Raw genomic sequence first — 8,986 nt, 5'->3', positions numbered from 1 at the left:
ACTATACCATATGGGACTCGGTGCCATAATCGTATCATCATATTATCATATCATCATATACATATACTATACTGTACCCGGCCCATTATGGAACTCGGTGAAGATGTAATAAAGTTGTGCACGATAACATACCTTGCCCAGGATCCGGTGAAAGAGGTAATAATAGTATACACGGGCTGAATATCATGAGCAACCATATACAATTAGATCATCGCCTGAGACTCAATAGAATAATAAAAATGAACCATCATTTGAAAATCAAGACACTAGTCATCTGAAGTACCTTTTGAATGTCATTATGGACCATATCAAATGGATCCTCAGGAATCATAGTCATGTATCAAGATAATGCGAAACATCTTATGGAATCAGAGACATTTGTCATCATAGAGTCTTTAGGAATAGGAGCTTATACATCTAACTACTATTCAACATATAGAAGGCTCGAGGGCAGTAGCTCAACTACTTTAAGAGTTTTAACATCCAGAAGTGAATAAGGATCATGAATCATGTTCAGAATTTATGAATGGAATTACCCTAAAGCTTATATCATTTATCACTTACATCTAAGACATGCCAAAAAAAAGAAGGGATAGGCTTTACATACCTTCAACACTTATTCGCAACACAACATGCATACGCTACCCAATAGTGTCTCAACCTAAATAAGATGTCAAGAACTATGGTTAAGCTACGGGAAGGTTTCAAAATGCACTCCAACGTTAGCAGCTCGTTTCTAAAAAATTAGGTGACATTTCCCTTATATTCAAACCAACTACATAACAACCAAGTCAGCATCAACAACCATACGTTCAAGTGCTATATTAAAGTTAGCCAAGGCAAGATTCAAGAATGTTCCGAAATAGCTTGCACACTATTCCAAATCAGCCTACATAGTACGACATTCCATAATCTTTAACATAATGACTACGACGTAATCAAGTTACTCTTAATAATCTACAGCCATAACACTTCATTAAATGACCTTACAACATTCCAAGAATTACAACAACACTATAGCTTTAACTACTCTTAGTCCTTCAATTCAACAAGAACAACAACACAACCAACCTAGATCGTTCTCAATACAATACAATTATAACTTTAAATATCAAATTTCTTCACTTTCATCATATAACCAATGGAAACAACAACTCCAACATTAATCAAAATTATTCCATCATCTTTAGATTAGAACAACCCAATAATTATAACTATATAATGTACAATCGTAATCACACTTAATTTTTCAATTCAACACAAACAGCCATACGTTACAATTACAACTCCAACTTGAAATATCAATTTCTTCCATTTTCATTATATAACTCATGACAACAACAACCAAAACGTTAATTAAAATTGATTCACCATTTCCAAATGAAATAGCCCCTACACGGCTTTAACAATATTCCAACTCCAACATACATAATTTCATACCTCCAATTCACGTTTACACATTCACAACATGTCCAAATTCATCCTAAAATATATAGAAAATGATTAATTCTTACCTTAACAACTTGGCTTCTCAACTTGGCTGAAATGTATGGATTGCACATTAGGTCTTCTTGCTGCCCCAATGATTAATTCACATTGTTAATCACCTCCAATTATTGAAAATATCTTATAAAAGTAGTGTGGAGATCGGAATTTGGGAGCTTGCTTGCTCAGCCATGGCCGTGAGTTGCCATGGCTTGAACTCTCTTTCTTTTTCTCTATATTTTCCTCAAAGAAGAATGAGCTAAAATGAGCTCTTAGCCATTAATTGTTTTATTATATATACAGCCCCTAAGAGTGACACATGTCCAGCCTTAACATATGTCCCATGGTCATCCATGGCAGCCCCTAAGAGTGACGCATGTCCATCTTTGACATGTGTCCATTGTGGACATGTATCCTACTATCATCCACCCTCCGATCACATTCTTCCACGTGTCTTGGTGGGGCCCACTTAGTGGTCCTTAACTTAATTAATCTCAATTAATCTCTAATCCCCACTTAATAATTTAGACCAAATAAAATATATAACTAATTCGTGTATTAATTAAAATCGGGAATAAAAATCTCTATCTTGCATTCTGGAATAATCTTTTCCATTACTTTAAGAAAGTAGGTGCATCACCTCCTTAATTCTTGCCACAAGTTCGTAGTTGCATCACCTACTTGCCTTTTTTTTTATTTAAATGCAGTCCACACATTCTAAGTAGGTGCATCACTTACTTGAAGTAGGTGCATCACCTACTTGTTCTTTTTAATAGGTTAGCAATTAGTCTTACCCTAAGAACCTGTGTGATCCTTGCTACTTAAGCTAGACGTGTACTCAAGTAGCTTAATTATGTAAGACTTCCAAACCAATAGCTTAAGAAAGTAGGTCGATTACTGTGACAAATTATTTGGCCTCGAACCCCTTTCAAATCCTTCCAAACTTATTTCAAACCATCACTACTTCACATAGAACTAGTCTATGCAAGATATGGGGCGTTACATTCTCTCTTCCTTAGGATCATTTGATAACTTCATGGATAACATGGATCACATGGCAGTTTTAGAGAAGCTTAAAAACGTTCTGATGTACAAAAAGTAGGGGATATAACACTATGGACGAGTTATCAAGTGCTTTATAACTCTTTGTTGAAAAATGAACGTGGAGATTTGGGGTAGAAGCTCTTAGGAGAAATATTGAAGAGGAATACGAAAAACAAAGAGGGGATGGGAGAGTACCATGTGCAAATCTTTGGAGTAGCTTTGGATAGCTTCGGTGATAGATCGTTGCATTGGCATATGCTAACAAAATTTTCGAAGATGGTGTCAGTCTTTAGGGATCAGCTGGACCTTGCTACTCTTGGAGAGGTAGCTTTTTCCTTGTTTTAAAAAGGAAAAGAAGTTGGATAGATAAGTCTTTGACAAGGTGTTGTGTGTGGAAAATGTTTAAGGAGGATAACAGGACACCCTCGTTCCTTAATCCTAAATATTGGACATTCTTTTCTTATGTATGTTTTTTAGCATGCTTCAAGGGTTTTGTCTTTGTATTGAAAACAAATTCTCTATCTTCACAAGGTAGGGGATAAGATTGGGTACACACCACCCTTTCCAAACCCTTTCCTTGCATATGTTGGTTGTTTGTACTTATCTAAAAAAGAAAGTGTGTAATTACACAATTTGAAAGTCAAGTGTTCAATCAAATTAGTACATCTTGTAGATGTGAAGGTGAACTTGTGCTGGAGTTTAACCTTTTATGGAGCTGCTATGATACACTTAATTTATCTTTTGCTGTAGCCTTGATTCTATATGTTGTGGCATAATCAAAATATAATTGTATTTTCTTTTTTGTAGGATGAAAATGCTTAGACCATTGGATGAAATGTGTGAACCAACAATGCTGGCAATATGGTTCACGTAATGCACAGGGCCAACAATAATTTATTGTTGCTTAATACTTTCATAAGTCGTAACTATATGATGCTTTACCAACAAAACATAATTTATTGCAACGATATTTTTTGTTGCATTAAATTGGCTTTTATCAACAATTTTTTTTTGTTGTTGCGAAAACTTTTTGCATCGGCTGTTATTGCCACAACGTGGAATAACTTTTTTATTGTTGCCAAAAATACTTTTTGCAACAACAGTCATTATATGACAACAAAAATTTTTGTTGGCAAATACCCTCTTTCTTGTAGTATATATATATATATATATATATATTGTTTGTTTGTCCTTTTCCCTGAGTTGCATACCAGTACTCGTCATACTGACCATCCTCGGACGCTACACATTTCATGATGAAGGATCGGAGACATTGGTTGGTGGTTTTGGGCAACAGTAGATATTTTAGGGACATCAATTAGCGTAGTGGTGAGCTTTCCATCTTCCTGAAAGTGGACTTTTCTTTTATCCGTCTCTCCTTTAGTTTTCATGGTATGTCGGGAGCCATGTCCCGATGTAGACATTGTTATCCTATTAGTAGAGGCTTCGTAGACCTATGGTTTGTTGGATTTGATTTTCCTATAAAGAGTCAAATTGATTTTCCTCTTTTGAATATTAATTGAATTGGTCTTATATTCCGCATTGGTATTTATTTATTATTTATTTTGGACTATCTGAGTTAAGCAATTTTGTTGGTGCTCTCGGGACTGATGGAATTCTGAGTGTCATTTCACGTTTAGAGTGGAGTCTCGAGACGTGACAAACTTGGTATTAGAGACTAAAGTTTAAGTGTCCTAGGGTGTCTACAAAATCATGTCAAGTAGAGTCCTTTTTATGAGTATGTAGCGCGCCACACTTATAACGAGGAGGCTATGAGACATTTAGGAAATGTTTCCCATTCTTTCATACTCCAGATCGTGCAATCGAGTCGTTTATAAACTCATCCAGACTTCCTAGTTTACTCTAATTTTGTTGTCTATGCCTTAATTTTGAGGTAAATACGTATTTAAAGGTCATATTTCTAATGGTGCGATCCTTTCAGATTTAGTCATCAAAAAGGGTACGAAATTTGCACTAGGACTTAAGAGGAGTCCATTAGTGCATCAAAATTTATTGGTTCAAGTGGATACTCTTATTATTATAAATCGTGCGGTTGAGCTAAGGTAAGATGGGTATCCAGGTACTCTCTTAATGTTGATTAAATGCCAACTAAAGGGAATATATATATGTATCTGAATATTGGGGTAGTATTTGCACCCGGAATAAAGTATAAATTAGGATTTTATGACCCATGAGCAATAAGGTGACCCCAGAGCTTGAAGTGTGGAGCCATAAGTTTAGAAGTCTAAGAGTGGGAGTAGAAATTGATCGGAGAAAATAGAGAGAGTATTGTACTCATTGATTGATTGAGTGATGGAGGTGGTATATCCTTATGGTGTTGGTTATGGTCTATCAAGATTAGATAATTTTATGATAGTCCATAGAAAAAGGGTGGTTAGTTAAGATGTTTTTATGTTTATTTGAAATAAGGAAGGAGCTCCTGAAGAACAGGCGTAGGTGGTGAATGGAAAGATAGGGTGGTTAAGATTTCACAAGTGTAAATTGTAATTGGTGATTTTGGGGAAGAACTCCTTGTTGCTTATAAGTGTTGTTTAAATGTTTGTATATGTAGATAGATGTGATGTAAAAAAGAAGAATGTATTAAGAGATTATAATTAGATAGAGTGTAAGATAATTTTTACTATTTTATCATGGGAATTAGTGCACTGGCGATCCTCAAGTTGTTCTCTAGTAATTGCAAGTCGGTCTAATAGGTGAGGAGGTGTGTAGTAAATTTTAAGATGTAGTAGTAATATTGCAAAGAAGATGTATGTGTAGGCCATATTTACGTGAAATTAAAAATTTAAGTTGATTTCCTTATCAAAATTTTGATGGACTAGTATAGTATGTGGAGGTTCCATCGTAGTCTATGATTTTTACTAGACACAAAGTTTGAACTCCATATGTTGATTGTGGTGAAAACAAATGATGATATCCAAATATAAGGATGGTAGAACAGTCTGTGGAAATGGATCTATTAGGGTGCTAGATATGGTGTGAGGAATAATTTAAGTTGGTATCTCTTGAGAATCGTTAATATTTTTTTCATGATTTATGTGAGGACTAGTGTTGAAACAGTAAATTGTGGCTAAGTCATTAGATGAATAAGAGACTTAAGTTTGTAAGAATATATTGTACCCAAGGTATAATACTGTTACATGAGATTTTAAATTTATAAGTGTTATGTACACCTAGTACTATTCTAAATTTGCTTCGTATGGAGGAGGCTGGGTGGTTAATATATGGTGCTCATTAGAATTGAATTGAGGGAATTATAGCTAGACGATGTGAGCTCTTTGTATAGTACTAAATCCCTTGAATTGGAAGGATATGCGACTAGAAGTTTCATGCTAGTAGACTAAGGAGTGGAAAAATAAATTGTTAAGTGTTAAAGAATGGGGATTTGTATCCCCATGAGAGTTAAGTTTTAGGATGATGAAAAACTTGGTATACCTAATGGATAATGTCTCTAGAAAGGATGGCCTAAAACGAAGTTGATACCTTCCAAATATAATATTCATGTGTATAGAATTAACCATCGCACCAAGTATTGTACGTATAGATCTGTTTATATAATAGGTTTGCAAACCTAGGATGGTGAGCTTGGAGTTAAGGGGAAGATTATAAGTATTGGACCATGGCAGGCCTTGAGTTTCATAGAGGGGTCTATGATGAGTTCCATAGGGATCCCTTCTTATTCTAACGTATCCCTCGTGCTTCTGTTTAAGAAGATACTCTACCTATATTTTATTCATCCTAGCCATGGTTATGTATGACATCTAGATTCGGTACGCACACTTATGTTTATGTCTGAACCATTGAACGAAAGAAATAATGGTTCTCAAATGATACAAGTTCCCCTTTATACTTTTAGATATTCAAGTATGATGATGTGATGCTCATGATCCTTAAGGTTGTGTTTGATGTTATGATCAACTCTAAACAACCTTACTCCGTAGTACGTTACCAATTTGTATTATGTTATGCCTAAGCCCAAGATGGCACGTGGTTCATGTTTTACACACTCATGCCCAACACACTCATTCCATGCCCATTTCTAAGGCCCCAAGCACTTTATGCAAATTTTGACCCATGTTTCACTCCTCCAGGAAGGAGAAAAATATCTCATATGGTAATTCTGGTTTCACTCTATTGTTCGATGGATACTAAACTTTGTGGTACCCTGCTCATGAGCTACGAAGAATGCTTGTTTTTCTAAGAACTCATCCCATGTTATATGTATGTCAAAATGATCATGTATCCATTCTCTATAATTTTTATAGATAAGGTATTTGTGTCTATTTTACTATATCTTACTCCTCTCTTAAGTAGTGCGATAAATATGAGTCATAATTAATTAGCATCACTCTTATTTCCTAAAGTTTGTACTCTAGTACCTCATGATCTCCCTTATGTTATGATGGTATATCGTGGTTTTTTAAAGCAAGGGAGCAATGATATAAATAAGAGAGTAGGTTTTTCTTATTGGGAAGGTTGTGGTGTGAAAAATTTGAGCTAAGATTATCGGTGAAGGGAGAAGAGTGAGATGAACAACCATTATGTGGAATGGTTAGAAAGGGGATATATGGGTATATCTATATGAAAATGAGCGAAGTTGCCAATTTTTGGTTAGGAGATCCGTAAAGTGGGTGTAGTAATGTTAGGCATGAATATTGTGATTGATAGATTCGCAGATTATGATACTATGAGTCTAGTACTTCTTGATTAGAGCTGCAATTCATTTGATTATAGTGATAAGATGGTGTAGTATTCTTAGAGGGATGTCGAGCATGGAGCCCTATAGATTAGGCTAGACCATTTTGACTCAAGGTTAGGATTTAACATGGAAGCGCTATGTAGTAGACTCGGGCTCTTATACTTGTGTATTTTGTAAGGGAGTTCTAAATTGGAAATGATGAAGGAAGGTAGACATAGTAGAAAGCATGGTTGAAAAGTGTTGCTAAACTTAAGGGCGTAGGTCATTGATTTTTTAGGTTGTTGGGTGGACCACTTACCCCTAATTGAGTTTGCATATAACTATAGCTACTACTCTAGTATTCAAATGGATCCATTCAAAACTTTATATGATAGGAGATGTCGAACCCCTATTGGGTGGAGGTGAGACAAGGTTGTTAGGTCTCAATTGAAATTCTAGATCACTGAGTCCAGAAGTTGAGGACTAAGGAAATAACTTCGATGAAAGTATTATAGAGGAATCATAAGGTCGAAGAAGCTATTTGGGAATCAGAAAAGGACATGAAGGATATATATCCCTTTTTGGTCACTCCTCCGAATTAGGCTAACCAAGATATCAATCATACTCTAATCTTTAATCGCTGTTATTCTTATCTTCATGCCTATCCTTAAATGTAGATCTGAAATGGTTGGGTTCATAGGTGCTATGTTGGGTTGGTGGTTTAAAGAATTGGTTTTGGTGATTAAGGTCTTAACATGGATTTCTTTGATAGTGTACATGCCTCACATCGTTCTAAACATGTCTTAACTTTTTATTCGAGGATGAATGATTCCAAGGGAGGATATTGTAACACTCCAAATTTTCAAACTATGACTTGAGCCATTCTTCAAATATGTATAAAACCCAAACTCGATGAGTTCTAATATTGCATAGGTATTGAAAACAATTTCTTACCTTAGGAAGATTTTGTATATGAATTAAAGTCATAAGGGAATCCTAGCATATGAAGAGTTTTGTGGCCTAATGCGGACCTAATGAAAGGTCTTTAAGTCTTCTTTCTAACCCATTTGACCGTTCATCAATCCAAGTTATGTGCTAAAAATTATGCATATTTTACTGGGCACTATGCTGTTTGTACGATCCGCAGCGCGAAGAAGACGTCAATCGCCCGACCGCGCGGCAAGACTAATGCTACTGACAAGGCTGCGCAATCAGACCACGGGACCTAGGGTCCAACTACGCGACCAAGCACATTCTCTATTTTTTTTTAGTTTTATCTTCATTTCACATTTTAGGAGGTGTGTTTTCGTCTTTCCTCATTCGATAACCCTAATCCATGACCATTAACTTCTCCCAAAATCCAAATTCAATGATATTGGATAAGTTATAACAAACTCTTCTCCTCTTCTTCCCCAACATTTCAAGAAGAAAGGTTAATTCTCAAGGTCCCTTTCCTAAGTTCTTCATTAAAATGTATGTTTGAACATTCCTACTTCAAACTACTCGTACAAGTTTCAGATTCTATTAATTGTATTTTCTAAATTACGCATTGAGGTTAAGGTTGAGAGATGCTTTCATGAAAATTGATTATAAATGTTTCTCTCTTGTTAATTGTGTTCAAATTACTTTATTACGATTTTGAAACTTGGATTGTTGATTTTGAATGGGTGAATTGCCTCATATATTTTTGAAAAAGCTTTTGCGGTATAAATAACGGATTTGGGAATTTGTGAGTCTTCAAAAGCTTTGGTTTAAAATGAT

This window comes from Solanum dulcamara, chromosome 6, assembly GCF_947179165.1.
Source record: "Solanum dulcamara chromosome 6, daSolDulc1.2, whole genome shotgun sequence".
Taxonomy (NCBI): Eukaryota; Viridiplantae; Streptophyta; class Magnoliopsida; order Solanales; family Solanaceae; genus Solanum; species Solanum dulcamara.
This window is presented reverse-complemented; position numbering follows the sequence as displayed.